The sequence below is a fragment of the Arvicanthis niloticus genome, chromosome 23, assembly GCF_011762505.2.
Source record: "Arvicanthis niloticus isolate mArvNil1 chromosome 23, mArvNil1.pat.X, whole genome shotgun sequence".
NCBI classification, from domain to species: Eukaryota; Metazoa; Chordata; class Mammalia; order Rodentia; family Muridae; genus Arvicanthis; species Arvicanthis niloticus.
Window position 1 is genome coordinate 3,063,395 of NC_133430.1, and position 21,753 is coordinate 3,085,147.

The 21,753-nt window shown below is 43.8% G+C and overlaps 1 protein-coding gene across 1 annotated transcript in view; it reads right to left on the reverse strand.

Moving 5' to 3' along the window:
• The window catches only part of Ptprn2 (protein tyrosine phosphatase receptor type N2), a 747,342-nt gene that overhangs the window by 547,068 nt on the left and 178,521 nt on the right, over window positions 1-21,753 (reverse strand). The gene's annotated exons all lie outside the window — the stretch shown is intronic.

Here is a 21,753-nt window from a genome sequence, read left to right on the forward strand (position 1 = left end):
TGAAGGCCTCTTGCAAGGTTCTATTTGCTATTGTGGTAGGCTTCAGACAACACCAGAGAGCACTGGAACTTGGAAGCATGCAGAAAGGTGCACTGTAGGAAATGCAAATGGGAAGCATGTGGCTATGGCCCTGGCATGGTGAGCTATGTACATGTACTTCTCCTGCCTGCACAGATCATCCCTTACATGTCCCATTTTGTAATCCACATGTTTCAGGCCTGGGGATGGAATCTAGGCCTCCTGCGTGGTAGGCACTCTCCCACCGAGCTCCATTCTTGGCCCCTATAATTCAGTTTTTATGTTAAATGTGACTCTGACAACTAACTGCAAAGTGCCAGCCACATTTGGGATCAGTTCTCCACAAGTGAGAACGTCCTGGAGATAGAATCTTTGATTTGCAGATGCCTTCAGGATTGATGGAAAGAGCCTCCCTGTGTGAGCAGTGGATGTGCAGGAAGAAACATGGGCAGAAAGCAATGTGGGCAGGGATAGGGTCTCACTAAGCACCACTGTGCTTGGTTCTCTCTTTGTCTGTGATGATAGGCAGCTGTCTTATCTTCAAACCACACCTTCTAATTAATGTGGACCTCAATTAGTCTTTTTTGAGCAAAGAGTCCAGTTTGTGGAACACTTTTGGGGTGGGCTGTCACACATTGTAATTACCTTTTCTGACTCATATAAAAAACTAATTCAGGGACTAGCACTTGCCACACAGGATGGCCATCTGCAGACACCAGGTCGTGGGAGGAACGATTTCTCTTTTGTTCATAACTGTCTCTTCTCAAGTGTATCTAAAGAAAGCCATTCAACTGCAACAAGTTTAATTGGAAGAGACACATTTGCCCAGTACCATCCTGATGCAAAACATATCTGCTCATCTTAGACAGAGCCCTGTGACTGGCAGAAAGAAGCTGAAGTATAACAAGCATCTTAAGATGCCTAAATGCCTTTGTCAACCTAGAAAATACAAAGGGCAGTGTGTCCTACTGTACAGAGCAAGTCACAAGTGAACAAAACCTACAGCATTTTCCCTCCACAGTGGCTCTGCCACACTGTCCTTCCATGATTGCTCTGCTGTGATGTTCCTCTACAGCACCCCTCCATAGCCCCAGCAGAGCTGGCCCAAACTTGTGATCAGTAGCAACAATAACCACTGACCGAAACATCAGGGAGATGTGCTCTGGAATTCAGCTTGGGATGGCCCCCGAGTTCTCCAAGCTCTAGAAAGACCTATGCCCACCATGAAGAACAGAAAAACAGAATCCTCCTGTCCACAGATCAGAGTGGATGGTACTGGAGAGGAAAAAGTGAAGGAAGGGTGCTACCCCAGCTCACTGGCATCAAGCGTGGCTAGAAGTGAAAAGTTTGCTTTACTAACAGTGATGAAGAGGGGAGATGTCATCTTGTCCCACTTTAAAGGAAAAAAATACACTTTTCCTGACATTTTGAAGAGGCTTATTACATACATTTGCTTGTTGTAACCAACATTCCATAAAGTACAGCCCCCCCCCCCCCCAGGGGCGAAAGTTACTTTTACTCCCAATGTTACTGTCCCCTAAATTCCTACACAGGCCTGTGCAGGGCCCTGATGGTCTGTCCAACTTCTGAGCCATTCTCTGCTGGTCTGTGGTGCTGTATATGGCCTCTGCCTCAATACAGAATTCATGTATACTCATACACACACACACAGGCACAGTTCCATTCATTTCTGTGTACAGCATTACAGCATCGCCTCTCTCTCTCTCTCTCTCTCTCTCTCTCTCTCTCTCTCTCTCTCTCTCACACACACACACACACACACACACACACACACAAGCTCAGACTCAGTTCATGCACATTCATCCATACAAAAGCATTCACATATATGTGTGCTCACATATACACAGCACTGACTCAAACACATATGCATAGACAGAATCTCATCCAGCTGTCAACTTTCCTAATAGCATCCTGAGTTGCTCTGGCCTCTCTTCTTCTTCCATAGCATCTGATACGATACTTCCTGCTCAGGTGGATTAAAGAGATATCAGCAATGACCTAACTGCTGATTTCCCTTTTCATAAATGAAACAGATGCCCATGGAAATGTCTCACTCCTTCAAGCTGGAAGCCTGAGAGTTTATAACCCACGTGGATTTAAAAGTCATGGTATATGCCATGCTTGCTGCATAAGGATTTTCTGAGGAGCCAACCAGGTGATACAGACAGATATTTGTCAAGTTCTTTCTAAGGTTAAACCTATTTCCCAACTCTGCTTATGCTCACAGAACTGGTTTGTTTCCCCCACCCACTTTCATTCCCAACTTCTTTCACAGAGCAAGCACACATATGTGGGACAGGAAGAGTTTCTGTTGATGCTAAGCTTTCCACTTCTGGTGACTGCTTGCTCTCTCAGAGAACAGGCTCAGAAACATCAAGTCAAACTTCCAGGAAGTATAGGCAAATAATCTAACCTGGATTCCCCTGGATCCACCCAGAAGGTCTCAGGCCTGAATGGAAGGACATCCTAAGAGACACACACACAGGTCTCACTGTGCATCTAGTGAGGAAATAGTCACACATCATCCAATATGGAGACCCACAGAGAAATCATGAGGGATGGAGCCTCTTTCTGCCTCTGTATGAATGATGGGTCAGCTTTGTCTCAGGGCTGAAGGATCTGCCTTAACTGTGTGCATTGTGTTAGCCAAAAGTACCAAGAACTAAATGTGTTCTGTACTTCTATAGTGACTTCATCTCAGTTTCTGCTCTTTCTAATAAGTTTGCCTATTTTATCTTACATATGACTTCTTACCTTTCTTCATTAGCTCCTCAGGGAGGCCTGCAGATGTGGGACTTAATACCACATCTTCCTCTGATTTCACTATGAGGAAAGCAACTTAGCCGTGAGGAGTCCTCACAGCAAGTGCATCAGCCTGTCCAATCAACCACAAAGTTATCTGGGTAAATTGAATGCACAAAGACTCACTGCATCTCTCAATATCACAGAAGTGCCTTCTCTATTCATAAGAGAAAGAAGGCAGGAAAGGAGTCGCAATTACAGTCTTTGTCAAGATTTCACTGGAGATTGTGTTGAGATTATTATGCAGAAGGCAAGAACCTTGCAAAAAACATAAGCAAAATTCCTGCCATGCACAAACAACATTTGCCTGAATGCTGAAGCAGGGACCCCACTTGCTTCTTTCCATGATGCAAAATAATGGCCTATGGTGTGCATTCAGGATTAAGAAATACTGTACCCAGTAAAACAGCACATGTACTTGCTCAGGAGGAACCACTGGCAGATCTTAAGATTTCCCCAGTATGTGATGAGAAGCCACAATTCAGAATTAGCCCAGCTAATTCAGAAATCTAACCCAGCACCAAGACACAGTAGCAGAACATGGTTCCCTGGGAAACCTAGTCCCTATCCTCAGACCAAGGGACTTTTCCAGCCACCTGCAGTGAGTCTAGTAGTTATATTTTAAAAACTAGTTTATCACTGAAGGTCCTCAGCCACATGTGGCCACTCAAGTAGCCAGTGAGGAAAAAGCAACAATAGTGCCCCCTCGTGGCCACATCTCTAGAGCCAGATTTCCAACCCAGACAGATGTCAAAGGTGCTGCAGTTCTGACTTGGGGTAAAGATCTCCATGCTGGCCAGGATACACCAAGGACAGCAAGGTTTCTAGGAGAATTCTATCCTCTTGTCATGAGATATAGATAAAGTAGCATGCATGTGCTCAGTGTGAACAAACATGCCTGTACAGTGTGTGTATGTGCACATCACCACAGCCAAACACAGAAACACACACATGTACACTCTTGCATTTTCATACACCCACAGCATCAGTGACCTGGAGAGGAACCCTGCTGGGTCAGTTGTCAGGACAAGAACACATCTGCAGGGTCAGTATGACCAGGAGAGGACCCATTTGCAGAGCGAGTGCAGAACAGAGATTCTCAAAAGTCAGTGGCTATTCAAAGACTTCAAAGACACATCCCAAGGTCAATAACCAGGATAAGAACCTTTCTGCAGGGCCTGCGACCTGGTCAGAGATGCTACCTAAGTGATAAGTAACAAAGATGGGGCTCATCCACTGATCACAAATGGTACCCATCTACAGGGTGGATGACAAAGATGGGGTCTTTTGTGTAAAAGTTCCTTCTAAGACTGAAACATTCCATTCTGCAGAGAAGCAGGAAGGTAAAGAATTTAAAATAGCTTCAGGAAGTTCCCCCAGAACTGACCAGATTCACTAAAAGCTGTCCTGCTGAGAGGAATAGAGTTGTGCTATAGAGAAGCCGCTCAGAAAAGCCAAGCTGCAAAGAAGACTCTGGTGCCAGCTTCATGGAAGAAGCAGAAACCAGTCTAGTCACCTGGAAGAGGTTTAGACCAGAGTCACTTGGAAAGGACACTCTCCAACTAGTTGAAGTACCTGAAGACTGTGCAGTGTGCTCCCAGTTTCCAGCTGTGTGAGCTGTCACCCATGCTGGGTGGACTTTGGAGATGCATCTGTCTTTAAGTCATTCTAGCTCCTATAGGCAGCTCTTCTGCATATTTCTGTAAATAACCTCAATAAAACTCAGCTCACCGAGTTAGACTTTGGTAGTATCCATATTTTGGTCTGCATGGATCCCCTGTCTCTCTGTGTATAGTATACCCCATGGAAAGTTCTATCACTCAACAGGGACCCCTCTGCAGGATAAGCAACCAATGCAGAAACCCTTCCCCAGAATCAGTGATGAGGATGGGACCTTCTGTAGGAAGAGTGACCAAGATGATACACCGACATATATATGAACCCCTTTGCAGGGTCTAGAACCCATCCACAAGACAGAGACTCATTTACAGGGTCAATGGCTAGGACAGGGACCTAACCACAGGTCAGTGATGAGGACAACCACTCATTTTCTGGGTCAATGACTAGCACAGAGACCCCTTTACAGGAACTCAGACTTTGAAAGAGCCCTATCTGCAGCACCAGTGACCAGGAATGGAACACAGCTGCAGATCAGTGAGTTCGAAACAATCTGTCTTGGTTAAGGTTTGTATTGCTGTGAAGAGACATCATGGCCATGGCAACATTTAATTTGGGCTGACTTACAATTTCCAATAAAAGCAAACAAACAAACAAAACCACCTCAGTGACATACATGATAACACATTCTGGTGAGGATGTGGAACAAAGAAACACTTCTCCATTGCTGCTGGGAGTGCAAACTTGTACAATCCTTTTGGAAATCAATTTGGCAGTTTCTCAGAAAACTGAGAATAGCTCTACCTCAAGATCCAGCTATGCTACTTCTGGGCATATACCCCAAAAATATCCCACTATACCACACGGACACTTGTTCCACCATGTTCATAGCAGCTTTATTCATAATAGCTAGAAACTAGAAACAACCTAGATGTCCCTCAACTGAAGAATAAAGAAAATGTGATACATCTACACAATGGAGTACTAATCAACTATTAAAAACAAAGACATCTTGAATTTTGCAGGCAAATGGGTGGAACTAGAAAATATCATCCTGATTGAGGTAACCCAGAGCCAGAAAAGCAAACATAGCATGCACTCACTTAAGTGAACATTAGCCATAAAGTATAGGACAACTACGCTATAATCCTTGACCAAATAAATGGGGAAATAAGAAGGGCTCAAGGGAGGATGTGTATTTCCACAGCACCATTACCACATGCCACATGTTAAATGTCCCCCAGAACCCTGCGTTGACTCCTAACCCTAAACTGAGGCCATTAGTGTCTGGGCCTTCAGATGGAAATTAGTCATGGGGGGTAGACCTTTATGAGTGAGCTTAGTATCCTCTGAAAGGTGCAAGTGACACCCTTATCCCTGCATGTGAGGACATGGGAATTCCTCCATGCACAGAACCTGTTGCTGTCCTGATCTTTGACCATCTGCCTCCAGGAATTAAGGAATGAATGTCTGCTGTTCCTCAGCCACTGAGACTGGGGTGTGTGTGTGTGTTTATGCTTGTCTGTCATTTGCTTCCTTTTCAGCCTGAAAGGACAAAGGTTTTTATGTCCTGTAATCTCATCTAACCCATGTGGAAAGCAGGGTACAGCGCTATCTCTCCTGCTTCACAGACACTGTACTTTTCTGAGAGCTGTGCCATCCATGGACACCATGACCCCTAAACATCTGCTTTCTCGCTCCTCATAATTTGTTTCCCAGAATTTGGCTTAGATAATAGGGTCACCAGAGTTACATAGTACGGAGGCATATCTTGAAATCTGTGCATGTATATGTACATGTACATGTGTGTGTACATATGTACACAAGTGTACACATGCATGTATGCACATCTGCATGTTTGCAAGTGTGTACATGTGCACATCTGTGCATGTATGTGTATGTGTGCCTATGTGCACATGCCTGTGTGTGTGCATGTGCATGTGTGTGCATATGCATGTGAATGTGAATGTATATGTACATGTGCATGTGGTGACATTCAACTTACTTAATCCTGAGATAGCCCTAACTGATATAACTTGCCACAAGCCCCTCTCCACTGGTGAGAATCATGGTGCCCGAAGAGGCCATGTAACTGACTTTCAGTCACTCTGTACATGGCAGACAGGCTCTTAATACCTCTCTCTACTTGCTTCCAAACACTAGAAAGCTCAGGAGTCCTCACTCATCATAGTCATGTGGCCTCAACTCAGGGACAACAAACAGCTTCAGAGAGCAGCGTGAGGGGAACAGTGCAGGTCACACGTGTCCAGTTCCAGGCCATGCCACCGATACTAGCTCTGTGTCCATTTTCTTCTGTGAATACTTTACAGACAGAAGCCAATTGTGCACCCCAGTGACAAGCCAATCTTTCACCTTTCCACATCCCTCTACCCCTGTGCTAAATGGAGATGAGCCCCCAGTGGGCTCTGAAGAACAGCTGTGTCACAAATGGACATGTCCAGGTACCACCACAAAAATAAGAGAGATGGATTCTGCCTCAGGTCATGTAATCAGTGTTCACAGCTGTGAGCAACTTGGCACAGTAGGGACCCACAGTCAACCAATATTCTAGGGAAAGTTGAGGTAAGCAGATACTTTAAAGAGTAATAATTTAAAAGGCATTTCAGGACAAATGGGCTTCCTCCCACATGGTTCCCAGGCAGCCATGTCTTCCCTCTGGGGTGGAGCTCTGACAGCATCAGCACACACTGTAGAGCCATGTGCCTTGGGACAAGAGTAGAAGTTCAGATTCAGAGAAAGCTCATCCTCTCACACCACTGCTATGTGCCTACACCAGACGGATGGACCCCAGCACATCCAGTTGCCTTTAGCAACCCCCATGAAGGAGCCTGCATCAGGCTGCTGGTCATTCATTAGCACCAATAGCAGAGAGCAGAGCTGTGTCCCGATGAACACCTAGTTACGTAGGCAGATGGAGACCAAACAACTCCACACCTTGAGGAAGAAACTGCCCAGGCTGGAGGAAGGGCAGCTGGCAAATCAAAGACAGGGCAGGTGGCTGGAAGCAATGGGCAAGGAAAGTGGTTAGAGCTTCTCATGAGAGCCTCTGAAAGCAGACATGCACATTTTCCTTGATTTCTTTCATTGTATCTGTAAGACCAAGAGCGTGAGAGACAAGTGACCTGCTCTGGTCCTCAAAATCCCAAGGCTCAGTCTGTCACCTGGTCTCAGCAGTCACTAGCCCCCCAGTCCCTCTGTCCCATCAGTCACTACTTCCCAGTCCCTCTGGTCTCTCAGTCACTGCCCTCAGTCCCTCTGGTCCCTCTGGTCCCTCTGGTCCCTCTGGTCCCTCTGGTCCCTCTGGTCCCTCTGGTCCCTCTGGTCCCTCTGGTCCCTCTGGTCCCAGCAGTCACTACTGCCCCTCAGTTCCTCTGATCTCTCAGTAACTTCATTCATTACTATATTGCTTGCATTTCACAAGAAATGATAGAATAAAATGTTAAAGCCAGAGTCATGAGCTATCTCAAGACCTGGGGCATGCAAACAAGTTCTAAATATTAAGCAATACAGTTCTACCCACTTTTGTTAATATTCCATTGAGCCTGAGTCAGAGTTGTTCTATGCACTGCCTTCTAAAGTTTCCAGACACACAGATCACCTACAGTTAAAGGACTTAAAAGCAATACTACCTGTCGTGGAACCTACAGAGTGTCATCTGTCCGACTTCTGTCACAACCTCGAGCCAATATTCAGATTTTTGCAATGAGATTGCTACTTAGCTGGTATCTAATGTACTTTTGAATGCTATTCATGAAAATAGCTGAGGTGGGGGAACTGTCTGTAATCTGGGTTTCCTGCGCTACCAACACTGACCACTCCTCAGTTTCAGAGGTCTGTTGGGCCAGTTCCACAGTGCTCTGCTCCCCATTGTGCAGAGGGTCTCACCAGTATGCTCCTTATCTAGAGGGCAACTGCTGGTACCCACACTGATCCTCTGAAGAGCAGCAAACACCCTGTAGTAAGGGACAACCAGGCTGGTGCAGCAGGAGTGCAGCCAGATTTTCTTACAAACCACATAGCAGGTCCATAAACTACCAGGTTCTTCACAACCACCTTAGCCCATCTCCCACCCTTCTGCATGACAGCAGAGAGCCAGCATGGCCCAGAGAAAAGGGCGAATGGGAAAGAAAGCCATGGGCCAGCCTTTACAGTACAGAGGTCAGCACACAGGCTGTTAGCATGCTTTCTAGGCTCTGCCCCACAGTTACCTGGTAACAGCCCGGAGTGCCTGACTCAGTACAAAAGAGGATGTTTGCTCTCTCCTCTCTCTATTACTCTTACTCTCTCCCATCTCTGTCTCTTCTTTCCCTTCCCCTCCCCTCTCTATCTCCACCTGTTCCTGGCCAACATCTCCCCTCTACTCTCTCTGTTTCTCTCTGTCTCTACTCCCTCCTCAACTCCCCTCCCCATTCCCTAAATAAACTCTATTACATACTATATCCATCATATGGCTGGTACCTCAGTGGGAAGGAAAGCCTCAGCATGGGCCCACAGAGGCACCCCCTTCCATCTCACCATACTACGCCTCTACCAAACATATCCTGGCTCTTCCTTTCTTTTTTATAAAACACAACACAGGCAGTGCCCACAAACCTTGACACAGTACTCAGAATGCAACCAGGCTACCACTCACTGCTATGGCATCACAATACCATCTCAGAACCACATGGGCATAAATATCCAGCGAAAACTCAAGTGTTTTAATTACTATGGAAATCCAGTTTCATAAAATACACACGTGTGCACACATGCACACGCACTGGTGGAAATGACATCATGGCATTTTAGTAGATGATATTCATCCTCACAACCGGGACATAAAAAAGTGTCAATCTCAACAACTGAGCTCTGCAAGCTGAACATCATTGTTAATAAAAACTTCTCTGGTTGCTAAAATAAACAAAGAAAATAACTCAGTGCCAGAGCACCGCCTAGCATGCACAGTGCCCTGCATTCCATCAGTCTCCAGCACTGCGAGCATAAGGGAAGGAATAACAGTAATTGTGGGGCATGCAGTGATGGACACACGGCAGATCAATCGCCTCTCTGAGCAGCCTAACTCTGCACGCACATCCTCAGCCAACAAGGGCGTCGAGGGTCTATGCAGCGACATTAGCAAAGACAAAGTGGATGCAGCATCTGTCTACAGAGAACTCTGGTTTGATTTGAGGGGCCAGATATATGAGCAAGCATATCTCACTGCAGCATACAGCAACGTGTAAGAACGAACAAGCCGGGAGCCATTTCTAACAGACACTTCTCCTCTTGGAGTTTTCTATGGGGAAATTAAGACAAACTGAGTCAGCAGATGAGAGCTGCTGTGAGTCAGCCTGACCACATCATGGTCACCATGGAAACCATGAGCCAACCCAGCCTCATGGCGGTCACCATGGAAACTCTGGGCCAACCCAACCTCTACACCAGAACTGTGAATCAACACAGTCTTGCCACAGTTACCAAGGAAACAATAATAACTGCATGGCAGTCACGATAAAAATGAAAGGAAGCAATCTTCACAAGTGGTCATTATCAAAATTGTGGACAAACTCAATTGCATCACAGTAACCATGGAAACCAGCGGGCCAACCTAGTGATAGCCACAGAAACTGTAGTCTAACTTGACTGAGTGGTGGTCACTATGGAAACTGGATAAATCCGGCCTCATCATGTTTACCATTAGAACTTACTGAGAAACTTCAAGGAATATCAGCCCAGATAGGTTGTGCACCCTTCATGGGGCTGCTTAACCCCACTGGATTTCAGGATTTGTTTCTTCGGGAAATAGCACAATAGAACCAAATGATATGAGCATTTTGTCCAATCCAGAAATTCTAGTCTGGTACAAACAAACTAAACATCAAGATCTGAGAACAGAGAGCAGCAGAAAAAAGGATATGAACACAATGCAGCTTCCAGAGGTGCAGTCCAAAAAGAGTGAGTCCTCCTGGGATAAACCACATACTGAAAGGAGAAAGAGCTGGGTGTGAAAACCCCAGCACTGGAGACGTGGAGGCAGAAGGATTATGAGCTTGAGGCCACTCTGAACTTCATAGGGAGAAGTGGAGGAGAAGGTCATGGAGAGAGAGAAGAAGAGGGAGAGAGAGAGAGAGAGAGAGAGAGAGAGAGAGAGAGAGAGAGAGAGAATGAATCTAAACTTGAATACAGAAGGAAGTCCCACAGAAAGTTCCCAACTAACAGGGTTTGCGGACCCAAGGGTGCCGCCCCCAAGGCAAGGGCTGAGATGACATCTTTGTCCCTTGATTTAAGGCAGTCAGTGAAGCATCTCTGATCCTCATGGAGGTAAGGGCTCTGCCATCACAACTTAGAAAAGCATAACTCTTCCATGGATGCCAGAGCAAGGTGCATCAGTACAGATGTCCTGCACATACACCTGAGGCCAGGCCTGGACACGGAATGTTCAGTGTCGGGCTTCCACTCAGCAAAGATAAATTTTCCATGGAGCTCAGATCCACCTGAGAGAGCCCCATGTTTGGAGCATTTGGTACAGAGCTGGAGACCTGAAGATAAGCAGAGGAGAGGGGCTTATCTGCAGCAGGCAATCTCCCATCAGCAGCCCTGCAATAACGTTGCCAAGTAACCAGCTGCTGCTCTTATCAGCCCAGAGTGTTCCATCCGCTATTCAGGTGAGACTAGAAAGGCATGACAGGAGGGCTGGGAACAGCACAAAATGAAAACAGTACATTATGTGGACAAATGGAAACTCTCCTAGTCCCTACCTTACCTGGAAAGTAGCCATTACCATAGAACAGCTATCCTTGACCTGCCCTGGGATCCTTCTGTTCTGCCAACTAAAGGGCTCCCAGTCACCTTCCAGAGGGACAAAGGGAGAGAAATGGCTTCTAAAAGCATTACCACAGAACATAGGGACAGCAGAACCACTTATGTGCCACAGCACCCACGCAGAGTTCCACCTGATCCCAGCACAAGACTCAGGATGCTTCAACCCACCCATCCCACCTTCACCTCCACTTTTGTTAAACTGAGGGAAGCTGGGTGCAAAGGGGCCGTCCAGTCTTGGGACTTGACCTCTTTGTGCCTCCAAGTTCTGAAGCATATCACAGAAAAGTCAGATTGTCGTCCACAGAGGAAGGGGGTTTCCCCTTCACCCTGGATGCTCACCATGCACCACAGAAACCCTTGTGAGACCCAAGTAAAATCAGGCTCCACAGCCAGAGCCTCTGCTAGCTTTGACCATCTTCAGTGCATGATAAATGCATGATAGACCTTCTGTTCTATCTTTGGTCCCTATCAAAAAGGCTGCTATGATCAGGGATATGCATGGATCTTATTGAGACATAAACTGAGGGTCCAATCTGATAGTAATTGATATATTAAACCAGCTCCATTATTTTTGCTTTGAGATAAAGCAGTGGGTGGAAATTACTAGAATGTGGTGCTCGTGAGCCTGAAGGACTGTGGACTTATACTGAGGTCAGAGAGGGTGAATCTTTGTGTTTGTGTGTGTGCCTGTAGGTCAGAGAGGGTAAAGCATGCCTGTCTGTGTGTGCCTACCTATGTTGCATGTGTGTTTGTGTATGTGCCTATGTGTGTGTCTATGCATGCCTGTGTATGTTGGCCTGTGTATCTGCGCGTGTGCCTATGTATCTGTGTGTGTGTGTGTATCTGTGTACCTGTGTGTGTGTGTCTGTGTTTGTGTGTGTGTCTGTGTGTCTCTGCATGTGTCGTCTCTCTGTGTGTGTTGGCATGGCATGATGCCCATCCATACATGTGAATGCTCTCCATCTTAAAAGGAAGGAAATTATGGTACCTGTTACAGCATGGATGACTCTCAAGGACATTATGCTAAGTAAAAGCCAGACTTAAAAGTGGTCAGATCTGAAAGATGGCATGCTGAGTGTTAGGGGTGGAGAGAAGGCCGAATAGCCATTGTTTCATGTGGACAGAGTGTTAATTGTGGAAGATGAGGACATGGATAGTAGCTGGAGACCCGACCATGTGGACGTCTATAATGTCACTGAAATCCGCACCTAAAAATGACCAGAAGACTTGGAGTCACTCAGTGGTAAAGTGCTTACCTCGCATGTGTAAGTTCCCTGAGTCCATGGCCCAGCTACACACACACACACACACACACACACACACAACTTAAGCTAGTACATTTTCTTTTTTAAAGATTTATTTATTTATCTCATGTATGTAAGTACACTGTCACTGTCTTCAGACACTCCAGAAGACACCAGAAGAGGGCGTCGGATCCCATTATAGATGGTTATGAGCCACCATGTGGTTGCTGGGAATTGAACTCAAGACCTCTGGAAGAGCAGTCAGTGCTCTTAACTGCTGATCCATCTCTCCAGTCCAAGATAGTACATTTTCAAATACACACAGAACAAAGACTGACTGAGACCGCTATTCCTTAGAGGAGCAGCTGAAAGCTTCTTCACTGGGCTAAATTCATATGCTACTCCAGACTGTCAGCCACAGAGTGTGCAAGCCAATGCCCACCCATGTGACTCTCAGCTTCACCAGAGAAGAATGGCCAGAGCATGGAGGTACTGTGGCTCCCCACCAGACAGATAATTCTGTAAAAGGGAAATGATTTACTAAACAGAAACTTTCAATAAAACCTACTTTGTTTTCTCACTGGAAAAAAAGATAATTGATGGCATTAGTGAATAGGGATCCCTGCTGGGGGCCTATCTGAGCCTGTAGTGAAGTTCCTTTTCAGGTCAGAACAAAGGCCCACCCTAGAGACTTGCAGTCTCAAGCAGTTCCATGCTGGTTTTCATGCTAAGAACCAAGAATAACTTCTATGATATCACATGGTTCATCTTTAATTACCACACTGCAGTCAAGGTTATTTAAATACCACATATTTAAAAAAATAATAACAGGCCAGCCATGCCAGCCATGGACACAGGTAGACAGTCTTCAGACCTTGCCTCTCTCTCTCTCTCTCTCTCTCTCTCTCTCTCTCTCTCTCTCTCTCTCTCTTTCTCTCTCTCTCTCCTCTCATGCAAGTCCAATCCTCCAGCCTCTGTAGCAGATCACCTGCTTCAGCCTCCACTTCTCCTCCTCCATCTCCAGCGGATCACATAGATCTTCTCCAGCCCTCTTCACAAATCCACCCCTTCGTTTCAGGCACCAACTCTCATGGGTACTCCCTGAGAACTCACCAGCCATGATGAGCAGGGAAGAAAAGGCCAGGGAAACAGAGTGGCAAGCTTCAGAGCTTCATTTTATATCCACTTTATATCCCTTCTTTATATCCAATCCCCCAGTCCAATTCTATAGATCTGTACCAGACTACTTTTTAAGGCCTTTCCTCCTCTCTGTTTCCATTCCCAGGGGACTATGCAGATCCTGGTGGCACACAGTTTCCCTTCCTCCTGTGGACATCCCATCTCTAGCCCATCCCTAAGTGTCATCTCTCAATACCAAGAAACATTTTACCTAGAACCCCTAGTGGTCATACCTATCAGGATTCCAGAAAATCTTCTAAAAGGCAACACACAGCCACCACAGTCCCCTAAGAACCAGAACAGGCAACAGAAACCAAGGAGTTGGGGGAACACCTACTCAACAAAGACAAGGCCAGGTATCAACACCTAGAATTGCAATCTGCTGAATACCAGATGCCTAGCCGCTAATGTAAAAATACAGTAACAGCCAGGACAATATTCCAACACAGATGAAGCACAAGAAAACGTCTTTAAAACAGCCTTTATGGTCGGGGTTGTTAAAAATGAAATTAATAAATTTCTTAAGGAAATCTATTGTCTTGCTTAGCTGTTGTATTTGGTTTGTTATATCTCGACTTCCTTCTAACCTTTATTCCACCCTAATTCCTTCCAAACCACCAGTACTAGGTAGGTGAGAAAGAAGGTTAGAGCGGAAAGGGGGCATTGGCAACAAAATAGACTACTTCCTGCTGATCAGAGACAGAGTTCCTGGGGGCAAGCCCAATCTTTATCATCAGGATATCTCCAACTTCTTATCTCACAAATGCTTGAGTAACAGCAACGGCAGCCAGGACCAGCGGGAACAAAAGCAGCCTTCTTGGAGTGCCTCCTGCTTCTTAGGGCTCTGGCATTTATTTAGTCTCCACAGTCCCCAGAATTAAGCTATTGTACCTGGAAAAAAAACATACCCCTCCTAGAGCACAAGACAATCATAGTTAGTGGCTGTGCACAAACTGAAGCAGCCCCATATCCCACACCTGGGATTAAAACAAAAACATACTCGCATAACATAATCGGGTTTTTTAAGAAACCAAAATTCTCACTATGTTAATTCATGGAAACACAAACAAACACTGGCAGGAAACAAAAACAGTTCAAGTCCTTAAAGTGAAAATAGAATTAATAAAGAAAACTCAAACTGAAAGAAATATGGAAATGAAGAATTAAGGGACTCAAACAGGAAACTCAGAAACAAGCCCTACCAACAAAATACAAGAGATGGAAGAGGAAATTTCAGTCATTGAAGACAAAATAAAAATGGATACCTCTGTCAAAGGGTTAAATCTAAGTCTCCAGGCAGAAAACATCCAGAAGATCTAGGGCACTCTGAAAAGACAGACAATTCTACAGATAATAGGAACAGAAGAAGGAGAAGAAACACAGGAAAAAGGCACAGAAAATATTTTCAACAAAATCATTTTTTAAAAAAAGTGTCTCCGGGCGGTGGTGGTGCACGCCTTTAATCCCAGCACTTGGGAGGCAGAGGCAGGCAGATTTCTGAGTTTGAGGCCAGCCTGGTCTACAGAGTGAGTTCCAGGACAGCTAGGGCTACACAGAGAAACCCTGTCTCGAAAAACCAAAAAAAAAAAAAAAAAAAAAAAAAAAAGTGTCCTTAACCCTATGAGGGAAGTGCCTATAAAGTACAAGAAACATACAGAACACCAAAAACTGAACCAGAAAAGAAACCCTCCAGGCACATAATAGTTAATATAATAAATGCACAGAACAAAGAAAGAATACTAAAAGTTGCAGACCTAATAGAATAATGCCTGACTTTTCAATAAAGACTCTGAAAGCCAAGACAGCCTGGATGGAGGCTCTAAAAAAACTGAAGAGACCACAGACACCAGCCCAAACAAAAATACCCAGAAAAACTTTCAATCACAATGAGTGAAGAAGGAAAAAAAAAGACATTTCATGATAAAGGCAAATGTAAGCAGTATCTTTCTGCAAATCCAGCACTACAAAAAGTGCTAAAAGGAAAGTTGATCTGAAGAGGCTAACATGACTCCCCATAAAAACACAAAAGATCAATAATATCAGACCAGCAAAGCCAAATGGGGGGACCTACACTGCAGAACAAAACAATGAGAATCAATAAACACTACTCACTGATAACTCTCAATATGAATGTCTCAATTCCCCAATAGAAAGACAGAGACTAACAGAATGGATGTGAAAACAGGATCCATCCTTCTGCTGCATCCAAGAAACACTCCTTACCATGAAGGAGCTTAATGCACCCTGACACCTCTCAGGGTAAACGGATGGAAGAAGATATCTCAAGCAAAGAGAGCTTAGAAGCAAGCTTGTGTCGCCCTTCGAATATCTGACAAAATAAACTTCAAACCAACACTAATCAGATGAGATAGGGAAGGACACTACTCATCATCGAGAATGTATTGCAATTCTTAACATCTGTGAACCAAACATGAGGGTGCCCAAGTTAATAAAAGAAACACTGCTACAGCTTAAATCATGTATTGACCCTCACATACTAGTAATGGGAGACACCAATACCCTACAGTCACCAATAGACAGGTCACTTAAACAAAAACTAAACAAAAAAATCCTGGAGCTAACTGATGTCATCAAACAAACAGAACAGATATTTGTAGAACATTTAAACCTAACACAAAAGCATTTATCTTCCACTCAGCAGCCCACGGAACTTTCTCCAAATTGACCACATACGAGGATGCAATGCAAGTCTCAAAAGATACAAGAAAACTGAAATAATGCCCTGCATGCCATCCAGCCACCATGGATTAAAGCTGGACACCAACAAAAACAACAGAAAGCTTAGAAACTCATGGAACTGAACAACTCTCTACTGAGTGAAAACTGGGTCAAGAGAAATTAGCGAAAAAATGGAAAACTTTCTAGAATTGAAGGAAGATAAAAAAAAAAAAAAAACCATAATATACCAAACTTATAGGACACAATGAAGGCAGTTCTAACAGGCAAGTTCCTGCACTGAAGAAAAAAAAATAGAGATCTCATATCAGCCACTTAATGGCACACCTGAAAGCTCTAGAACAGGGAAATCACATCCAAATGGAGTATGTGGCAAGAAATAGTCGATCTCAGAGCTGAAATCAATAGAATAGCAACAAACAAACAAAAAGTACAAAGTATTAATGAAAAAGTTGGTCCTTTGGGGGGAAAAGTCAATAAAATCGACACTCATTCATATTAACTAAAACATGGGAAAAGACAATAAAAATTAACAAAATTGGAGATGAAAACTGGAACAAAGCAGACATCAAGGAAATACAGAGAATCGTGGAGATAAACTTTAAAAGTCTGTATTACACCAAATTGGAAAAATCCAAAATTCTCAATACATACTAGCAAAGTTAAATCAAGATCAGATAAATAATTTAAACAGACCGATAACCTCTAGTGAAATAGAAGTAATTAAAAGTCTACCAATGAAAAATAGCCCAGGGCCAGATGGTTTTAGCACAGAATTCTACCAGACTTCCAAAGAGGAGTTAACCCTAATACACCTCAAATTAATTCACAAAATAGAAACAGAAGGGATGCTGCCCAATTCTTCTCATGAGGCCACAATTACCCTGGTACCCAAACCACACAAAGACCCAGCAATGAAAGAGAATTACAGAGGAATTTCCCTTATGAACATAGATGCAAAAATTCTCAATAAAATATTTGCAAACCAAATCTAAGAACACATCAAAAAGATCACCTCTCATGATTAAGGAGGCTTCATCCCAGAGATGCCAAGATGCTACGACATAGGTAAGTTGATAAATGTAACCTACCATATAAATAAACTGAAAGTAAAACACATGATCATCTCTTTAGATGCAGAGGACTTTAACAAAATCCAACGCCCCTTTATGATAACAGTCCTGGAGAGATTAGAGATACGAGGGACATACCTCAACATAATAAAGGCAGTTTGCAGCCAGCCTGTAGACAGCATCAACCTAAATGGAGAGGAATTCAAAGCAAATCCACTAAAATCAGGAAAATGACAAGGCTGTATACTCGCTCCATTCCTATTCAATATAGTTCTTGAAATCTTAGAGATGTAAGATAACTAAAGGAGATCAAGGGGTATAAATAGGAAGGGAGGAAGTCACAGTATCTTTATTTGCAGATGATATTATATATATATATATATATATATATATATATATATATATATATAATCATAAAAATTCCACCAGGAAACCCCTACAGCTGGTAAACAATTTCTCCTGTATGCAAATGATAAACAGTCTGAGGGGAAAAAGTCAGAGAAAGACCAACTTTCACAGTAGCCTTAAATAATATATCTTAGGATAACTGTAACTTGGCAAGTGAAATACTTGTATGATTTAAAAAAAAAAAAAAAAGTCTTTAACACATTGAAGAAGGAAACTGAAAGAAATCTCAGAAGATGAAAAGATCTCCCATGCTCATGGATTAATAGATTAATATAGTAAAAATGTCCATCCTATCCAAAGCAGTTTACAGATTCAATGCAGTCCTCATCAAAATTCCACCATAATTCTTCACAGATCTTGAAAAGATAATTTTCAGCTTCATATGGAAAGACACACATTTAGCTAAAAAAAAACAATCCTGAATGATAAAGAACTGGTGGAGGCATCACCATCCTGATCTCAAACAGCACTAAAGAACTATAGTAGGAGAAACAGGATGGTATTGGCCCAAACCAGGCCTGCTAATCAGTGGGGTAGAACTGAAGATTCAGACATAAATGAAGAACCCAGAAACATGCACTAGGAAAAAATGACAGCACTTTTTACCAAATGGTACTGATCAAACTGAATAGCTTCATGTAGAAGAATCCAGATAGATTCATATTTATCAACCTGCAAAAATAAACCTCACCTCCAAATGGATCAAAACCTCAGGATAAGGTCAGATGCAGTGAATCATAGAAAAGAAAGAGAGGGAAAGCTTTTCACTGCACAGAAAAAGACTTTCTAAACAGAACACTGATAGCACAGGCACCAAGATCAGCAATTTAAAAATGGAACATCATGAAACTGATAAGCTTATGTAAGGCAGAGGGCACTGTCATTCGCACAGAACGACTACCAACATGATGGGGAAAGATTTTTACCGACTACATATTCAGTAGAAGGCCAATATCCAAAATATATAAAGAACTAAAAACATTAGTTATCAAGAAAAAAAATAATACAATTAAAACAGTACAGATCTAAACAGAGAATTCTCTAAAGAGGAAACTCAAATGGCCAAGATGCACTTAAGGAACTGCTTAACAAAGAAGACATTGGGGAAATGCAAATCAAAATCACTTTGAGATTTTATCTTATGACAATCATAATACCCAAGCTCACTAAAACACAAATGACAGCTCATGCTGGTGAGGTTGTGGAGTCACAGGAACACGCATCTATTGCTGGTAGAAGTGCAAACTCGTATAGCCACTATGGGATCAGTGGGACAGTTCCTCAGTAAGATGGCAATTGATATACCTTAAAATCCAGTTATACCGTTCTTGAGTCTATACCCAAAAGATGCTTCACCCTACTACAGAGACACTTGCTCAAACACATTCACTGCTGCTCTATTCATAATAACCAGAAATCGGAAACAACCTAGCTGTCCATCAGTGAATGAATGGAGTGAGAAAACTGGCACATTTACTCAATGAGCTATTAGTTAGCCTTTTTTTAAAAAAAAAAAAAAAAATGAAATTCTCTGGTAAATGGTTCTAGAAAAAAAAAATCATCTTGAGTGAAGTAACTCAGACCCAGAAAATGAATATGATATGTATTCACTTATCTGTGGAAGTTGCCTGTTGAAGTTATTGATAAGCAAGACACAGTCGATGTAACCACAAAGGTTATGTATAGAGTAAGAGACTGGGGAGGTGTGTCTCTTAAGGAAAGGGTAATAGAACAGATGGTTATGGATGGAGTGGGGCACTGGAACATGCGGCTGAAACAGGGAGACAGAGTGAAATGGGGCTGAGAGAATACAGGGAGGAACAATTAAAACTAAGAGCCATTTGATGGGTCATTCAGAAACCTAATACAGTAGAAGCTTCATATATATATATATGTGTGTGTATATAATATATATATTATTATATATACTATATATAATATAGTATAATATATAATATATATAATATTATATATATATTATATATATATTATATATATATAATTTAGATTGCATATATACATATGTATATATATGCAATCTAAATTAAATCCCCAAACAACAGGACTTGCTGAGCCTTAGCCAGACATCTCTAATTACCAAATGAAGCTTCCAGTACCGTTAATGAATTACGTCTAATCAAGTTCTTAACCGTAAGGGTCCCAGACAACCCAGGTTATTGTAAAGGCTATTGGTAGCTCTCCATCAACTGATAACAAGGTTTTATTGCTGAAGAAAACAAGAAAAAAGTCAAGCTGGTGTCTACCTAGAGCCTTCGACGTTACGGACGAGTGCTCATGGTGGTGGAAGGTACCCTGCACCCTCCCAAAGGATAAACACCAGCCTCCATATAAACCCTTCAATCTACAATTGCGGGCTGCCCGCAAGAAAAACTGGAGCAGTGGTGGTTGGAAGTAGGATTTAAGGCTCACTCGGTGAGATGGGATTCACACACAATGCTGTGTGGCTGCTTAGGAATCAGAGACTAAGTAGGTTGTGTACCTAGTGTAAAAACTAGTGTAAAACCTAGTGTAAAACCAACTACTACCGTTCTTCTAAAGGAATGTAGCAATAAAATGACTCCTAACAACATTAGGAGGTGACCCCCCACCTGGGGCCATATAGCCCAGTTGGGGAGCTAGCACGAAAGGATCACCAGTACCTGCAGGCAATGACCCCTGCCCCCTGCCCAGTGCCACACCGTATGGAGCATAGTGTGGGGAACGATGTGCCTGCGCGTGGTCACAGCGGGTGTTTCTGTTGGGCGGTGTTGATCCCTGCATGTCTGTCACAGCTTAGTTGGCTGAAATCCGGCTCAGAGTGGCAAAAGCACAGGAATTTGACTGAGTTGGTTCTGTGCTATACCAGGCAGGCACTGGGCTTTGAGAAGCCGCAGGGGCGCCCCTGGGCAGGAAGCAGGGAGTGAACTCAGTCTGAAGTTCCACAGTGGGGCAGGGCTCTCGAGTGGACCCAGAGAGAGGGCCGCCACCCACTGGCTCTGGGCACTCCAGGGAAGAAATGGTGGAGTGACTGTGGTGGGCCAGGTGGCCTCCATTTCGCCCCATGAAAGGGGGATTCTTTGGTTACTCGTTTGGCTTGCTTGAGGAGGTGGACCTCCTGGCTGGAACACAGAGAGGTCCTCAGGGAAGTGCAGCAGGCCCCCAAAAGACACGAGGAGTCCATGGGTTTTTCAGGCTTTATTTTCATAGCGGATGGTAGATGGATCTGGATGCACCCCCACTTAGGTCAGGGGGGACCTGACTTAAATAGAGAAGGAGGGGGGAGGAGGGTCTGGAAAAGAGTACTTAATTGGCTACACCCTCTGGCCTTTAGGTATCTCATTAATATGGGAATCTCTCGAGGCTGGGGCCTGTAGTCACGCCCTCTACCTGTGGAGGGGCTGGGAGGAGTGTTGCCCTATGTGACTGAATGGCGCAGATCAAATGGAGGTCTTAGACTGAGTGGAGAGATATGTGCCATCCCTCACAGGCAATAAACACCTGTTGGGTCTCCGGCTATCTCTAAGCCAGTGCTCTACCAGAAACCAAATTATCTTTTCACAGTCCCATAGCATAGCATAGCAATCCTGAGACAACCCCAGACACCAGAGACCCCAGGTGCCACTAAGAAGAGCAAGTAAGTGGTGGAGAAATGGAAGAGAAAGAGAAGCAAAAGGGTGTGTTGACACTAAAGAGAGGTAGAACTAGAGACTGGAGGGTATTATGGAACAGCCTGATATGGGTAGCCAGTGATGCCACCTAAGGCCATGGTGAGATCCTGTTTGCCTTTGTGTTAGCTTAGTTTATTATTATTCCCTAAGAGCCTGCTTGTTTTCTGACAGAAGATAGAAAAGGTGTATATCCAGATGGGATGG